Below are 18,662 nucleotides of genomic sequence, written 5' to 3'. Positions count from 1 at the left end.
ATAGATTTTCGACTCGTTCTTGAGTTTAACAACTGAGCTGCGGAAAGATTTGCGACTCGTTCTTGGGTTCAACAGCTGAACTGCGGAAAGATTTGCTGCCTCGCCTTTCCTCCATCATACAATATAGTTGATATATATTCACTCCTTCCTCTCCTCATAAGTCCCCCACTTAATGTTAAAAAAATAAGAAAAAAAACTCCATACAAATAATTACAGCAATGACCTTGCGTTAGAAATTACTTAAAAATTCAAAAGTCCGCGAGTATTTGCTGCTTTGGATAATCAGAAAGATTTCTGCTTGAAAATATAATATGACGAGTACACTGTTCACATAAATTTAATCTTATCTCGATGTGGTAGACAGTTCTTAGAATTAAACTTTATGAAAATATTACTAGATTCGTAAAAATTAACAAAGATTTTCCCAGTTACACTTTTCACCTCAAAAATAAATTCACTGATAAAGCGATAACCGAGAAATGACACATTTATAAAAATTATTTTTAACTAAGATTACAGGTGATTTCACAGAACCATTTCAATTTGTCCTAGATGTTTATTAATGAATGGTAAAACCAAAACTGTAATTATAATTATGTGACTGGTTATAGCCTAGTGGACAAATGCGTCAGGTTTCAACCTATAAATCGCGGGGTCCATCCTCTGCTAACTGCTAGCTAACTCTTCAATTGCACAAGCAACATTTTTGCATTGAGATTTTAAAATATTTTCAGGTTATTATTAGTAAATGTGTGTTTCATACACACGGGATATGGAAACAGGAAAGAGGAAGGTCTGAAATATCTGGCTTTCCAGATTTAGTCACCTAAATTCCCGCATTCCGAATTTCTACCGATTTATAACATACTAGCCGATGTTTACACGATTGCTCGAATTTTCTCTACATTCAATAAATATAACATACATGGATTCCGGAAGAAATTCTCTAAATGACAGTGAAAACCCTATCAAACTCCGTTGCATAGTTTAGAAGAACTAAGCGCACAAACAGACAGACGCGGAAAGCGACTTTATTTTATACTATTTAGAGATTACCACGTAAGTACAGTGATGTAAAAACAATTATTTTATTTTTTAAATTTAAGAGTCGGGCCATGTCAAGAGTCAGAATAATAGAAGAGTATGTATGAGACGATGTATGAATGTGAATGAGGCAAGAAGTGTGTGCCAAGACCAAGTTGTTTGGCGGTCGGTCCTTTCTGCCTACCCCTGCGGGGAACTTCCATAGTGACAAATTAAAATTAAAATGGATATATTTCTCCTATTCCAATTTAATTCGCATAGAATCTTGCAATCGTACATAAAGATAGCAGCCAAAAAATGTGTGTTTGATACAGTTAAATATGACGATATGGTCGAATTAGCTCAGTGATCAGAGCACTTCCCCGGCTAGTAAGATGTCTTGGGTTCAATTCCTAGATGTGACTGAAATTTGTTCTGTCTTTTTCGTTTCACATTTTTCTTGAGTTCCATTATTCTCTTTTTCTATTGTTTCTGGCTTTCACCTTCAAGGGTGTTTTAGTCCAACATTTCCAATTACGGAGAGATGGAAGGTGAATTTATAAAGTAATATTGTTTAAATTGGAAAATTTCAAATTTATATGGAATATTGTAGTCGAATTCAGACTTGAATTGGACCGGCATATGTTTTTCCTCCTTCATATAATCCGGGCCTCTTCAAGACAGCCCCTACTTTAACCCGCTTCACAACGCTGCCCAACCGCGTAGCGACATAGCTCCCCTGCCTTTATGCTGTGCAGACAGGGGCGCACACATTTTTTTAAACTGGAGGGTAGGCAACTTTAGATAAGGCTTGATAGAAGAGAGGATATTTGTTTAGAGTGGGACAATCAACAGTTTTTTGAAATCTTACATATGCCTTGCACCCACGTACGCCTCAGGTATCTCATTTCAACAGCATTCAGTTTACGAGGCATATCCAGAAAGTAAGTGTACTGAGGCTCTCACGACCGAATGAATTATATTTTCGATATGTTGGCTACACTTACGTGTAGCCTGACTCTTCCCCTCCGCAACGAGACCTGTTCGAGGTCAGTACGTTGAGAAGTGTCAACGCGACAACACGTTTAGTGAAAAATGTCAATCCAATCTCCCGCCAAATGCGAAATACGCGGCGTCATCCGTTATCTCGTTTGGAAGGAAAAACCTCCGTTTGAGGTTTATAATGAGGTTAAAACTGCACATGGTGATAAAGCTATGAATTGTACGAGTGTGTACAAGTGGTATCGCGAGTTTAAAAACGGTTCTCACCTCTTCACCTTCCACCAAAAAGTTCAAAACCACAATTTCAGCCAAGAAAATCGTGGCATCCGTGTTTTGGGACTGTCAAGGCATAATTTTGATTGAATATCTGCCTCAAGTGGAGACCATCAACTCTGCAAGATACTGTGAGACCCTAAAAAAATTGCGGAAGGCGATTCATAATAAGAGGAGAGGCATGCTGACGAAGGGAGTCAGCCTGCTGCACGACAATGCCACACCACACACGGCCAACGCCACGAAGGAACTGCTTGCTTCGTTTAAATGGGATATCCTGAACCACCCCGCGCATTCCCTTAACCTAGCACCTTCAGATTATTATCTCTTTACCTCCCTGAAGCTGTACATGGGTGGAAAAAGGTTTTTAACCGACGAGGAGGTAAAAGAGGAGGTGGAAAAGTGGACGAAGGTGTTGGCGGGAAACTACTTCGAGGAAGGCATCAAAAAGTTGATCCCCCGCTTCACCACCTGCATTGAGAGGAATGGCGACTATGTCGAAAAATAGCTTACATATGTACTACGGTAACCATGTAATTTTTTTGTTTCAATAAAAAGATTTGTAACCTACAAAAATTCAGTACACTTACTTTCTGGATACGCCTCGTAATATCATCCTTTCTCTGCCAGTTTCATACATCAGGGTAGTTACCAGCACACTTTTGTGGACTGCTAACTACGCTTCTTTAGACAATTTTTTGCTAGCGCCAACTGCGTTCAATCCTCCATTAATTTGGTTTTGATGGGTTAATATTGTCTTCAATGATCAAATATTCAATAATAATTAACAGTATATACAACGATAGATTGATTACTTATCGATTTCCTCATAAAGTATTCACAGGTAGCTTTCCATTGGTTTCCTAAATGAATTATTCTGAAGAAAATAATAACGCTACTGGATTATTTACGTGACCTACCTTCGATCGACATAGTGGCAGACGCCTAGTTTTAAAACGTATCGACGTGCTTTATCGAATATTTCTAATCTAAAATTCATATAAGACACATATAATAATAATATAACTGAGTTATCGGTCTATAAAAATGTTTACAAAGTTAATCAAACATAAGATACAGTACCTGGTTTAGATACTAGTTTTAATAATCAGTAATAACTCTTAACTGTGTTAAGTCTGTTTAGTAAATTAAAATATATATGTACACTCTTCGTTTGACTCCCTTTTAAATTCATATTCTCATGCAAAATAATTGAAGTTTAATTAACTCATTCCGTCGTACTCATAATAGATAATAATGAGGGATAATAACAGGTTAGTAGAAAACCTTACATATAATCACGCGATGCGTACTGCGTATACCAGCCGTAATACCGCAGTATTAGTGGCTGACAGATTTTAAACCTAAGATTAGGGACGTATTACTATGGTATTAAGATGGAAAACGCTGACTTTGTTAGAAATCTGGTTGATTTGACAAAAATAGATTGGACGCGCAAAGAAAATGTAAAAAAACAGTAATACCCATTTGCAGCACTATCAGAGGAATATTTTAAGGCGATGCCATACGTAGTAATGCAAAATCATGTGTTTTTGGTTTGAAAATTTGGTCGCCTAGAAATGTTTCAGATGCTTTAATTAAATACTGCGAATATAATATATCTTGGCCTTTGAAACAATCGAGTATTTTTTAGATAAGTCTTTTTATAAGCCCAGAAAAAATTATGTATAAGGCCTATGAAAACTGCTTTAAAGTTCAAAATCTCCTACTTACGAACCCATTTTCGGTTATGATTTTATTGTATAATGTGGAAAATTAAGTTATCTATAAAATGATCGAAAATTTTTTTAATATTTTTGCCTGAACATCCACAAAATAAAATAAAAGACACTTTTTGGCCATGTTTTTTTCTTGCATAAATCAAAACAGGCGGATGGTGTTAATCGGGAATTTAAACCTTATCGCCATCTACGTAAGGGTTGTTATTGATAGCGGCTGAATTTAAAATATTACACGACGTAGTGCATCGCCTTAAGTCGATTTATTAAAGCAAATACAGAACGCATAATCAAATTGGCCAATTTTCAAAGCAATTCACGACAGACCGGGTCAATGACATCGCAAATGTCATCTGAAGAAATGTGAAGTTAGCAACTAAACGCGAAATGCAAAAATTACCGTGTTTTTAAGGATTGGCACAAAGTGGTACCAATCAAAAGAAAATCTTACATGGATATTATTATGAATAAATATTTTATCACAAGCAGTACCCGGCCCTTTTCACCATACAGCTATACCAGCGTATTAGGGAATCTTTATAAGTAAGACTGATTGGGAATAAGATTTTATAAATATTTTTGTTATTATTATGAGTACACTTGTCTAATTCCGTCCATCTTCTTCTACCATTTAAACTTCTCTAAACACTCCTGGCACTAATAACAACAAACTTTTAAATTTTCACCGATATCGGTCGACTACTTTTCGAGTTTTGCGAGCACAAACATAATAAGGCTGAATTTTTATGTATGAAGATGTTCTCGAACGTTCCAGACTATTCCCGAACATTCCAAAATGTTCTGAATTTTTATGTATGAAGATGTTCTCGAACGTTCAAGACTATTCCCGAACATTCCAAAATGTTCTGGAATGTTGTGGAATGCTCTCGAATGTTCTAGAAATTTCTAGAGGGCTAAACTTCCATTTCTTATTTCTTCAACATTTTTTCATGGATGGGGGATAGAGGGCTACCACACCGTATAACTCCCTCGATCGTACCGGGACTCGTTTCTGACTTTTAGCGGCACACACATTGTACACTTCCTTTAATAATATATATTGATTATTTGACAGCGATGCATTTTTCACCATTCAAGTAGGAACGGCGTAAAAGATACTAGAACTGGAACATTACATAGGAAGTGTGTTAGTTTATTTACACTACTTAAATTGTAGACTGCAAAAGAATTCTGTGAAATACAAAAAAAAACACCAAGCTCATTCAGAATTCAGAGAAAGCAAATGAAAATAAATAAACAAGTAAGCTACAAGAATACGAAGAAAAAACCCGTTGCCAAGGTTTTGGCACATTTATCAACGAACGGAAGCATCAATTTAAATTAAGTTGACACTCATGACGCCTTAAAAAATATGTAACACTTCTAAAAATACGCTTACATTTTACTACGAGTGTAAAAAATTGTCTCCAATCATTAATACACCACGGTTTAGATCTACGAGTCCAGTTAAACAAAGGGTATTGAGACATTTTGAATAAATTTAAATAAATTATTACAATAACATAAAATCTTGTATACGGGTACTTACCTAAAATTTAATCTCGTATACAGGTACACCAACCTACAATTTAATCTTGTATACAGGTACCTACCTACAATTTAATCTTGTATGCAGGTACCTACCTACAATTTAATCTTGTATACAGGTACCTACCCACAATTTAAAAGTAATGGTTCGAATTTTTAAAAGGAATTAGAATCAAATACTTCTGTTATGTTGTTTCATAGATATTCAAATATTTAGAACATTGTCTTCAATTGACCAATCAGCGCCAATTTATTTCTATGTTCGTTTCAGCTTTTGAACAAATTATGATAAGCAGGAAAGCACAACTGTCGCACTTTAAAAAAAATATATGTACATATCACACAGTAGTCTCAACTGCTCCCAACCTTCTGGTACATCCTCGATAGTAATTATTATCTTCTATCTATATAAATAAAAATGTGATATTATACAATAGATGTCACCTGTGACAGGTAAAAACATGCTTCTAAAAAAAAATCGCCATCTGTTGAACGTTAATACAACACGCGCTATTGTTTCTCTATCTGCACAGACAGACTGAGCCACAGCAACGCGTGACGGGGTACAGCGAGTAATATAATAAAAAACAGAAAAAATATACATAAATTGAATTAAATTTACAACAGAATTACATAATCAAAAACAGAAAAGTTACTTAAGGGGAAGCTTAATGCCAAATCACTATTTTGATTAATCTTTATAACGAATTGGTGTACCTACATTATGAAAACCAAAAAATTTGCTTTAGTTAAATTGAAGGTTTTCGTATCGCTTCGCTTGAGTAGAATACAAATAAAAAATTAATTACTCAATAAAAAATATAAATGCAAACTAATACAAAAAACATTTTTTCAATAGAAATGTATGAACGCGTAAAGACAACAACTTTTAAAAAATACAGTTTTATAGCTAAGATTATCTGTGACAGTTTCACTTGATCAACTTTGTTGCTTTCTTATAAAATTATTTACAAATTAAGTAAAAACCAGTTTTGTGCTTGAAATCGAACTTTCTAGACTCCGTTTGTCAAGCGATTTGAATGCCTATTACCTACAATATAAGGTATACCAAGAATATACACATTTTTGGCTTGTAGCTACCTCTTAACACTATTTCATGGACTTTTTTTATATTTAATCAGCTTGCAATTATGTAAAACAAAATAAACACTCACAATAAAGATTAGTACATTCAAATTGTTGCTTGCATTTGCAAATATTATTTCTCCAAAATATAAGGGTTACGTCAATACCTAGTCACTTAAAAATACAATAATAATTACCAAAGGTGCATAAACTTACTGTCGGCGTATTTTTGTCGTACTATCTACACCTGTGCGAGCATCGTCTCAATGAATAATTATAGACATATTTAGTTTCAAATCCGTCTAGCAACTAGAATATCCTTCACATTTGTCTAACTGTCCAAAAGCTTTCGAAATGTTAGACGATAGTGACTGCTTTGAGAGCCGATTATTTTTCACGTATTTTATTAATAGTTCTGTCTTCAATAATGTATACCTACCTATTTGTACATACAAATATGTATTTAGTAGCATTGACATTAATACAAAATGTGAGAAATAGCCCCAACGTCAGCTGAGATAATAATGATTTTTTCGCCGGAGTTTCAACACCGTTTTTTTTAATAATTATGTGTATACATAAATATGCCATCATTTATTTTTAATTTTATAAAAATATAAATCTAAAACCTTCATATCTTGTTATAAAATGACGATGTGATATGAAAATAGTTGGGTCGTACTAGAAACTTTAGACAGAAAAAAAAGTATAAATTTCATAATACCAGAGCTCACCATTCGGGAATTTTTACGTAGTTAGTGGGACAAATAAAAATATTTTTGCTTTGTGATAAATTTAATAATAACACTATGGTGCAATTCGGCTACAGTTGAATGAATATACAAGGAGAAAAATGAGTATGGCTGATTTATTATAATCCGGTTAAAAACGTGATAGCATGCAATTTCCTAACAAAATACTAGAATATTTAGAATATATCGGAACACGTGTTCAAATAGCTGCGCTTATCCAGATAAATATAATGAAGAAATGCGAAAATATTTGAATTTTTTTTTTTTCCGACATACTTAACACATTCGTGTTTTACTTATAATTTGTTACGAAATCTGTCGATTCATTCGTTAAAGGCAGTCCCATTGTTAACAGAAGTACAAATAATTTGACCAGATTTTTAATAAATTAGCAATATTTTATGTCAGTAAGTATTCTCCGTATACATCGGACATTGTGAAAATACGCCTATAACGTAAAAATACTTTTATAATCCACAAAACCTTGCAAAACGAATATTATAAGTACTGCTAAGCTCTCTTTCTGTTACATGCGCGTTTATGAGAAAGAGGGAGATGTTAACTAAAATTAAAAATTCACAATACTAACGGTTAAAGGACGCGAGAGGCTTAAAGCGTCTGTGAAGAACGTGAACAGAATTATAAAGCGAAACAATATGTGAAAAATTTATGAATGAATTTCTTGGGTCTTTGCCAATAAAGAAATACTTTTTTAGTAAGTTATCATGAATTCAATTGATAAAGTGAACATTTTATCATTTTAAAGATAAGTTCCTAAAGGTTATCTGTTATAATCAGAAAAGATTTGATTAAAAGGTTTACCGGCGCGTCGGCTGATATCCCAGTGATAGTATCTCGATCTTTTTCGTAAATGACGCTTACGGTCGTTGTTCCCAATCCTACTGATCAACTTGTTGAACCGAAATTTTGGCTCAACATTCCTCAAATGCACAATTACGCTCTTCCCAATGCAACTCTCCTATCAAGCTAGAGGAACCAAACAGCTGGATTAACCTCTGGCTCAGTAAAAGGGGTTAGTTATAAAAAGTGTCAACAGAGTGAAAAATGACAGCGAAATGTAGAACGTCTTGCGTATTGCCAATTTTATTATTATTTTTAATATTTAATTTATATGGAAAGTGAAGATGAAGATATTAATGATAATAATAGAATGGTAGTAGAAGTCGGGGACGCCCAAGGAAGACACGGCACGATCAAGTGAATTAGATACTAGAGAGTTAGAATAATAGAGGCGATGTATGAATGTGAATGATGCAAGGAGTGTGTGCCAAGACCGAGCTGTTTGGCGGTCCGTCTTCGTTAGTTAGTTAAAACAAGTTCTTGAGATAAAATCAGGGTTTACGTTTTGCAAAAAAATCCAAATAAATGGAATAGTAATACATATTCCACAGGAACTTGATCAGAATATAGATAATAATAATTACTGTTCAGAAGAGCGAAGTAAGTAATGTATTCTTGATAATGACTTAATTAGAATAACAGTAATTATACAATGATGTCATTGCCTCGGTGGGACAATGAGACAATGAACCAATTCAAGATAAAGAAATGTCACTCAAATCTTCAGCGTGACTCAATGCCATGTTTCTTGGTAATACATTTATTTATTAAACATGTTTTTAATCATAGGAAGGCAGAAAATTATGATATACTTAAATGCATGAGAGAAACCGATTTTTGCCCTCACGATAAATTAACTGGCCTTTTAATAAAACATTCTTAAATTGATGTTTTATCAATGCAAATCTATAAAACATTCTTAAATATAAAGCGATCCCTATGGGTATAAGGCAAAGATATTTCTTCTAATATCTTTGGTGTAAGGTGTTTATATTAAAGATTAATAAAAACTGTAAACCTTACCATTAAAATATTTTATGTTTGTAAATTTTATAAAATTAGCGGTAAGCACTAGATTTTATTTTTCTAGACGATGAATTAGTAACTTACCTAGGTATTTCTCTAGAAAAACCTGAGATTTTAATAATACAGGGTTTTCCAATAAGAGGTGTTATTTTGATATTCAATAGTAAAAGATCAGTGGTTTCGTTGCTTGTGTGGCACGTAGCGCCGTCTTGTTGAAAGTAAACGTTGTCCAGATCAATAACATCCAATTCCGGCCATAAAAAATCATTTATCATCTCTCGATAGCGCAATCCATTCACCGTAACTGTTGCTCCAGCCTCATTTTCGAAAAAGTAAGGTCCAAAGACTCCGCCGGACCATAAACCGCACCAAACAGCCACACGTTGAGGATAGAAAGGCTTTTCAACAATAACTCTTGGGTTTTCCGAGCCCCAGATGCGACAATTTTGCTTGTTGACCAAGCCACCGAGGTGGAAATGGGCCTCATCACTCAAGATGATTTGCATTTGATTCACTCAAGTGAATTTTAATAATTTCAATGCGTTGTTGAAGCGTGTATCGTTCCATTTTTATTAATGGCGTAGTTTCTACTTGTCAAATGTCAAAAAATGACAGATTTAATAGTAACATCTACCGAAATAGCGGGCTATTCAAAATAACACCTCTTATTGGAAAACCCTGTATGTTACAAAAAATCACGAAAAACGAATTATGGTGAGGAAATTTTGCATGTTCAATGATGGAGGAATTAGATAGCAGAAGATTGAACTCGAGGCAGTTCTCAACGCAGACACTTAAAATTGTGTAGGTTGTTGTATTAGTTTAGTAGTCTGCTAACGTTTCACTTTGAGGTTTTGTGGTCACAAGCAACATGACTACTATATGCGCCAGCGGTCACACGACAGTGAAGGATGCGGGTACCTTCTCGCTTGTAGACAAGAAGACTGAAGAGCAGGAATGCACAACCATTTTAGCAGGAGTGCCAATTTTAAATATGTTTGCAGGCAGCAGGGGTAGGAGCAAAAAATGGGTATATTCTTGGTATTCCTTATATCGTAGGTAATAGGCATTAAAATCGCTTGACAAACGGAGTCTAGAAACGTTCGATTTCAAGCACAAAACTGGTTTTTATTTATTTTATAAATAATTTTTAAAGAAAGCAAAAAAGTTAATCAAGTGAAACTGTCAAAGATAATCTTAGCTATAATACTGTATTTTTAAAAAGTTGTTTCCTTTATGCGTACAAACATTTCTAATGAAAAAAAAAAATTTTTAGTAGTTTGCATTTATATTTTTAAATGAGTAATTTTTATTTTATTTGTATTCTACTCAAGCGAAGCGATAGGAAAACCTTCAATTTATCTACAGCATATTTTTTGGTATTCATAATGTATACCAATTCGTTATAAAGATGAATCAAAATATTGTTTTGGCTCTAAGCTTCGCCTTAACTTGCAGTATAATTTAATAGATTTTTTCAGTAGATTTTTTAATGTGTAAAATAGAAAATTACGTAAATAGGAAAAATCACTTTTCTTTAAAATCCGTACACATCATTACATTTCTAGAGATTATTTGTGAAAATAAATTGAAAATATCGTGTTTAGTGTATGATGCTTTAAAAAAAAAACAGCGACGCCAAATTATGCTTGTATAGTACCTAGAATCCCGTTTTCGCATCGATATATTTGGTAAATGCATTTCCGAGTAGAATATCTTCAGTATCGCTCTGGTAAAAACGACCATTCAATTAAAAAACGTTGCTTGAAATGGCTTTAGCTATGTTAAATTACCAGATCAGAATATCCAGATAATTTCCAACAGTCTTCTGTCTCGACTAATTCCCTCATAATTGCCATAATCCCACTAACTCTGGACAATCGGACATCTTGAGCAGTATAAATAGCATAAAATACCCATTAGAAATGCGTACAGTATTCCCACATACATTCCGAGTTAAAAAAATCAAAGATACGAACCGTTCACTTTTTATTACATTTTACAATGAAAAAGTACGCCAAGCACATGAGAATTTAAGCAAGTACTTATCTATTTTTACGTACCTTTTTTGTTCGTTTTTTTATCGTTATTGTAACTCTGATTGGCAGAAGAATAGACCACAAACAATATATTTATGTGTGTTATATTTGAAAAAAAATAATTGAGTAGCTACTCGCCTGGTTTGATAGCCATAAAATCAACCAACATGTTGGTGTTGCCACACGTGAGAAGAGAAGAACAATCGAAGAAAATAAACAAATCATACGTAGGAACTTTCAAAATACTTATATAATGGCTAATTATAATACAATCAAAAAGTTGAAGAAAGTGTTTCACAGTACCTACCTAGATTTGTTTATTTTTATATGTATACTGCACTAAAGTCCCAAATGCCCGGAGCCAATATGACATGGAATCCCCATTTACCGTTTAGGGATTGCTATGGGGCTGAAAAAAGTGGGGATGGGGAACGATAAATGAAAGAGGATAGTTGGGAAGTATCTGCTATTCGGATCTTATGACTAAACATAGCTAAAGTCGCTTCAACCGGCCTCACGATAAATGAACAGGCCTTATTAATACATATTTAGAATACAAAGAATTTTCGTAGTAATGTAATGAACGCGTGTTCTGAAATCATGATAATATATTTGTAATATACTAAAAGGCCTGCGATCCCGATTTTAACCGGAAAAACCAATAATTTGAAGAGACTTTGAATAAATTACTTAGCAATAGTCATTATATGGGGGTGGTACGCACAAAATCAATCAAATTTGCTATTGTACATTTCACAAAAATGGCACCGTATAATTATTAGTTTTATCATTTAAATCAATCAATTAAAATAACCTTTTTTACATTGACATTGACATAGACAAATCACACACTTACTTTCACATATTTTTTGGTTTCTTGGAACGGGCAATTTGCCTAGTTAGGAACCAATAATTTCGACCTGATAAGGTACAATAATCAATAATCACAAAATATTTTAATTATATCTTGTATATAACATATTGTACTGTGTGTAAATTTAAATGAATAAATAAATAAAATTACACCGTACAAACGTGGTGTATTATGTCTGAATAATATAAAATAAAGTCGCTATCCGCGTCTCTCTGTTTGTGCGCTCAGTTCTTCTAATCTACGTAACGTACTTTAATAGGGTTTGCAGTGTTTTCGGGAAGTAATTCTACATGATGGTAGAAGTAAAAAAGATAAATAACTTTTATCAAAATACCAACGTTTATCGTCCCATACAGGAATATTTATTTTCCTATACAAACATTTTAACTTTTGTACCTAAAAAAGTCTGAATTTCGAAAAAAGTTATCTATTTTTTACTTATGCAAAGTATGCATTTTATATTTATAGAAAGTAGAGAAAAGACGATGTTTATCCTAGAATTCATAACCTCAAAACTTTACTGCAAATAATTCACAGCCCGTAGCAACACAGGGTACACGTCAGCTGGGTTTTTATAACGAAGAATTTCATACAAAAGCTGATGCCTATTTCAAATAAACCATAAAGAAAAACTTTATTCTCCCGCGTCTTGTTTGAAAACGAAAAACACAGAAGATACTAGATCGATGACGTCACGTACGATCTCTCGCTGGGACTGGTTTAGATGTATTACCAATGTAAATGCAGTAACATACATAATGATAATTAATAATAAAAATACGTATTAACGATTAATTGTCGTGGTACGTGTTTTTTAAAAATTGTTCTCTATTAGTTAATTCAAATTACATTAGAAATAGAATTAATAATATATTCTCTTTATATATGAATTATTATTATAGGTACTGGTGTAAATTTAAATACGCTACAAGGTTCACAGAAAACTTATTAATCCCAAAATCAAACAAAACTATATTTCAAAAAGGACCACACTACATGGCCATTAAAGTATATAACAACCTTCCACGTAGCATCAAACAAATAACCGACATACTTAAATTTAAATCATCACTAAAAACATTTCTTTAAAAAAAATGTCACTACACCTTACATAAATTAAATACCTCTGTTTTTTTTATTTTTTATTTACATACATTTGTTAACATGTAATTTTTGGGTTATGTAATATAATGTGTATTTGTTGGGTTAGCTGGAAGAAATAGGATGTAACCTATAAGCTATACACTTTGTACCTACTCTGTATTTTTGTGCAATAAATATTTTTTTGAATTTTGAATTAAAAATAGAGATTCTAATCTATCTATTTACATAAAGGAGAGTTTCTGCGGCAGGAGGGCTGCGTGGATTTGATTTTAATCTAGTTTTATTCCGAAATTGATGAAATTTTGCACACTTGACCTTCAACACAAGACGAAGATCACCGTCTATATTCAGATTTAGAATAACCACCCCATTCTCTTTCCCCATTTCTTAAAACAGATTGTTGATAATTCTTGATGACATTTTGCACACTTGACTATCAAAATAAGAGGAAAATTACTACTGTCTTCATCTGATTTCGGAAAACTTTGTTGTGTGAAAAAGCACGGGCAAAACCGGGACCTCAGCTAGTATATTATTTGTATTAAAATGAGGATAATAATTTTATTGCTAGTATATTAAAATGAATGGTGTATTTAGATAAATGAGATCCCTGAGGCGTTTGTGTGGTAAAACCATGTATGATCCTGTCAGAAATGGAGAGATTAGCAAATAATGCGAGGCAGGTGTAAACGTAATGAGTAAGATTGAGAAAGGGACGCTCAGATGGTCTGGGCATGTAGAGCAAAATAACGAAGAAAGGACTGTAAGGAGAATATAGGACCCAAAAGTGAATGGTAGACATGGCACGATCAAGTGAATCAGACACTTTATTCGAACAACGTCAAGACTGTATGAAAGTGAATGAGGCAAGGTGTGTGTCAAGACCGAGTTATCTGGCGGTCTGTCCTCTCTGACTACCCCTTCGGAAAAACGGTGTGACGGTTAATTTGGGGACGCCCGAGGAAGACATGGCACGAACAAGTGAATCAGATACTCGAGTCGGGCCAAGTCAAGAATCAGAAAAATAGAAGAGTATGTATGAGACGATGACAATGTATGAATGTGAATGAGGGAAGAAGTGTGTGCCAAGATGCCCAAGACAGAGTTTTTTGGCGGTCCGTCCTCTCTGCCCACCCCTTCGGGAAACGGCGTGATGATTAGTTAGTTAGCTGCCCAAAATATTGATATCTTATCAACAAACATATTAAAAATCAATTAACAAATTCGATTAATAAAATATTTTTTGACGAACGTGGATAATATTTGATCAAAATCTATCAGAGACAAATTTTATTTGACTGTATTTATAAGGACTGTATTGGAATAATCTGTTATCAAACAATAAATTAAAACAGATAAGTAAGTATAAGTCCAAGTCCAAGAAAAATTATAAAAAATAATGTTTTGTATGTACCACCACCATCTTATGGTAGACGATTGCATAAATAAATAAAGTAACAACCTCTTTTGTTATGCTGCCTTTCCTTGAACAATTAAAATAAACAAAGGATCAACGTCGCACTAAACCACAAACTGAATATAAAACTGGTTCCAATATCTCACTTACTTTCAATGTTTTTCGTAAAACCCGAAAATATCCACAAATTCCTGCGAATTTCAACAGGGTCCCGAAAAAATGTCAGCCGAACTGTCAAGCGGCACCCAAACACGGTGAGCTTTTTTAGGAAAACATTGACATAAAACACGAAATAATACGGTTATTTGTTTAAATTATCTCTGTAATGGCACAATAAACGTCACTGCGTGGTTTTTTACGTGAGTTTACAATAATATTGAGTCATTTATAGGCGGTAAACAAAGAAATATGAATAATAAACTGTGAGAGCGAAACAAACGCGCCTTTCCCCATCGAAAGGTTTTCCAATACTAATCCAGTTGGAACGTTGGATTGGAACGGGTAGCCGAGTATAGGTGGTGCCAGTGTTGCCATATTCCAAAAATGAAAGTCCCTGTTTCAGGGGTAAAAAGCCTCATTATTCAATTATTAAAAAAATGGTTTTATGTATTGACACTACAATATATATAAATGCGCTGTTGAAATGCCAACGGGGCAAGCTAAAAATAAGTCAATTGCATTGCTTTCGCTTTCAAATATTTAGTACTAAACTGCCACGCGTCGCGTAAGATCTTGAGCTAAGTAAATTGCATTAAAAATGTGGCAAAATACCCTGATGTGATGAGAAAATGTTTTCATTACTCAGCAAACACTAGTAAAAGCCAAGAAATAAGATTTTATTCAGTAAATACAGACAAATTATCTTAATGCTAGAAAAAAATATATACTTGCAATTGAAAAGTTAATACACTATGTAGGTATGAAGTAAAGTATAAGAATAATTTTTTTTTCACAGCCCTCCTCACTAGGCTTTCCTGTTCTGAGGCGGCCTGTAGTTTTTAAAATTTTGTATTTAGTTTCAAGTTGTCTTTACATCGTCTTCATAATGTTTGTATGTTGAATTTCACTTTGTTCTCTCAGCCATGTGTTTACTTTTGTTTTAAATATATTGATTTCCGTTATTTTTTGTTGTTTAATTTGGTAGAGGATTGTATAATTTTGATTATTTCCCGAATTATTTCGATTGTTTCCCGAAGATTAAACAAGTCTAGGTGCATTGGTTATAGGTTATAAAAACCTTGTAAAATTATGTTTTAAGTAACCTTTTTACTAAGATTTTCAGAAGAAAACAACGGTACCTCAGTAAATTATCTTTATTAGTTTAAAATAATCATTTTTTAATTTTTACAAATGAGAATAAACTAAAATTATATTTCCTTTGGGATCAAATATTGAAAATTATTTCGATTCTTTAAGCCTGAACCAAAGAGAAAATTACTGAATAATAAAAAAGCTTTCAATAGAATGTCGTTTAATTTTAGAGGTAAAGGAACCTCTAGGGAAATTGTGGGGAATTTGAATATCTACTGTGGGTATTTTAGAACACTTGCATTGGTAACCCTTATTGCGCCGTGGCCGTATGAGTTGTGTGTTGTGTTTGAGTGTTGGAGCTTGGAGCGTACCGTACAGGCAGTATTGGGTGTTATATTTGTGAGTGTTGGAATGAGTAGGGTTATCACAAGTGAGGTAACTAACCGGATTTGATGGGTAGAATATTACTAACAAAATAGTCAGAATGTTGTTTGGTCATGTTATTAGTTATTTTTGTCAATTTAGAATAATTTTTATTATTTTTTTTTAGCTACCACATAAAATTACAATACATCATACATGCAAAATATTACGCTGAATTTAAGTATGGTGATCTTGTTTCATAGTACTCCTCATTAGGAAGTCTTGTGCTGAGGCGACATAAAGTTATTTATTTCGATTTTTTGTCTTCTATTTTTAGAAGAGTTTCTTCATTGTCCTAGATTTTATTTTTATTACTAAGATGATTTTATGTATTTCACTAATATAAATATAAATATAAACTACTAAATAATCTCAATGACATGAGTTATACTAATTTTGTTCAGACATATCATTACATTCATTACACTAGCAGATTTCAAAGCATTTTTTAGTAAACATGCAAGTAGGTAGGTACTCAGTACACTTGATAGTTATGGTATATTATTGTGTATAATATTTTAAACTATTTAATATAGTCCGTCGTACAATGGATGAGTCATTTTTAAAGGTAATACTATTAGTAACGTACTTTGAATATTTAAAAAATATAATATGACATATTTGAGAATAATTATTTACCTTGTAACACCAAGCGTGCTGTGTAGTTGTAACAGTGAAATTTACTTTCTTAAATGCTGTAGTGTACCTCTAGCATACGTGTACGAACACAAAGAACGCGTGTTTCGGCTTTCAGATTACCAGCGCTCAGTGCCTGAGTCCGCCGGAGAAGACTGGCACCGAGTTGTGGACACATAGAACGCCGGTAAAATCCGCGCCATTTGCGCGGTAGCCTGATAGCAGCTGTCAGTTTTAACAAAATATCAAGCTCTTCGGAAGAAGATTTTTTACTTTTGGAGAATTCTTTCTTGAAATTAAGAAACAAAACAATTGGTATTCTTCCAATTAATAGTAGTAGAAAAAGCCATGGTGAATATCATTACTTGTTTAGTGAGCTTAAGGCTGACGAAGAAAGATTTTTTAAATATACCTTATTTCACTCGTGACATTTGTGGTTATTATAAAATTTTCTCAGTTCGTACTTTTATTCGTACCATTTTCATTCATATGCTTACTGATTTCTTTCCAGCGCTTGTCGACAACATTTCTGTTGCTATGTAAACTGTTTATTTTATCCCAGATCGGCGATTTGTTAAAAACAGCAGCAATTAGTAAGTCGCTCATTTTGACAGGACTCGTTTATTTATGTTTTGACACTAGCTTCCAAAACAAGCTTCACTAACCGGCCGCACCGGCGAGTAGGAATTAAGAATTCATTCCGGTAAAGCTTCTCGGCGCGCCAGCGCGTGGACACAAATCTGAAACTGCCTTTACTATGTGCGTTCTCACACGTTTAGATACAAACATTCTTGTCGCCGCGCCTGCGCCAGTCGGCCGCTTACTCGCCGGCTAATCTGAAAGCCGAAACACGCGTTTTTGTGTTCGTACACTACGACTGTACATAGGTTCCTACAATACACGGGGTGTGGACTTTCATAGTACTTACAAGCGAGAAACTGGTGAAAATTTGTAAACGATTTTATGATATCCACGGTGTCCGGAAACTGTAGTCAGAAGTTGATTTTTTTCTATCAAATTCTTATAAATTATTACTGAAGAACAAAGTACCCAACTAATTAAAACCATTTAAAAGTAAAACAAATAAAGAAACCCGGATTTAAAGCATTATTTTGAAATCACCCTTCATTTAATCCGGTGTAATCATAAAATATTTCTGCTCTGCAGGGTTAAAACATCTGTTGTTCTAAAATTCATACCTATCTCTGACATATATGATTTAAGATTTTCACGGCCAAAAGAATTTTTGTTATTTGTTTTTGGGGTGTTATGCCGTGTTGCGCTAACTCCTTCTTTAGCCAACGTTTCGGACAACATTGCAGTGTCCATCATCAGGGCAGATGTGTTATTTGAGGTTGTGTAAAAATGTGAGCTTATGTATGAGGTTGTGATACCGTGTTGCCAGCTCCAACCCTCTGAGCTAACATTAACGTATCATTTTTTATTTTTTTTTTTATTTAAAGTGGTTTTCTTCGTTTAGCTCTGGTGTATAGGTCAATTACCGGATACCAAGAACTATTGAGCTTAGCTCCATCGTCTCTATTAATGTTTACGAGATTTTTATGAATTTCAATGGCTTCCGTAATCAGCCGTGCTCTATAAGTTTTG

General features: G+C 33.7%; 1 protein-coding gene across 3 annotated transcripts in view; it reads right to left on the bottom strand.

The window, feature by feature from the left end:
* The window catches only part of LOC149411740 (uncharacterized), a 66,245-nt gene extending 51,045 nt beyond the window's left edge, over nt 1-15,200 (bottom strand). For 2 of the 3 annotated variants that reach the window (XM_089646928.1, XM_089646930.1), the window contains exon 1: nt 14,790-15,200. The gene's annotated coding sequence lies outside the window, so the exon portion shown is untranslated. The remainder of the gene's footprint in view (nt 1-14,789) is intronic. The other variant, XM_089646929.1, reaches the window with a different exon arrangement.
* Between the last annotated feature and the right edge of the window lie 3,462 nt (nt 15,201-18,662).

The sequence above is a fragment of the Hesperophylax consimilis genome, chromosome 25 (genome assembly GCF_061612785.1).
Source record: "Hesperophylax consimilis isolate HC1 chromosome 25, BYU_Hcon_1.0, whole genome shotgun sequence".
NCBI lineage: Eukaryota > Metazoa > Arthropoda > Insecta > Trichoptera > Limnephilidae > Hesperophylax > Hesperophylax consimilis.
Note: the sequence above shows the minus strand (reverse complement) of the source record. Positions and strands in the feature narration are given on the sequence as shown.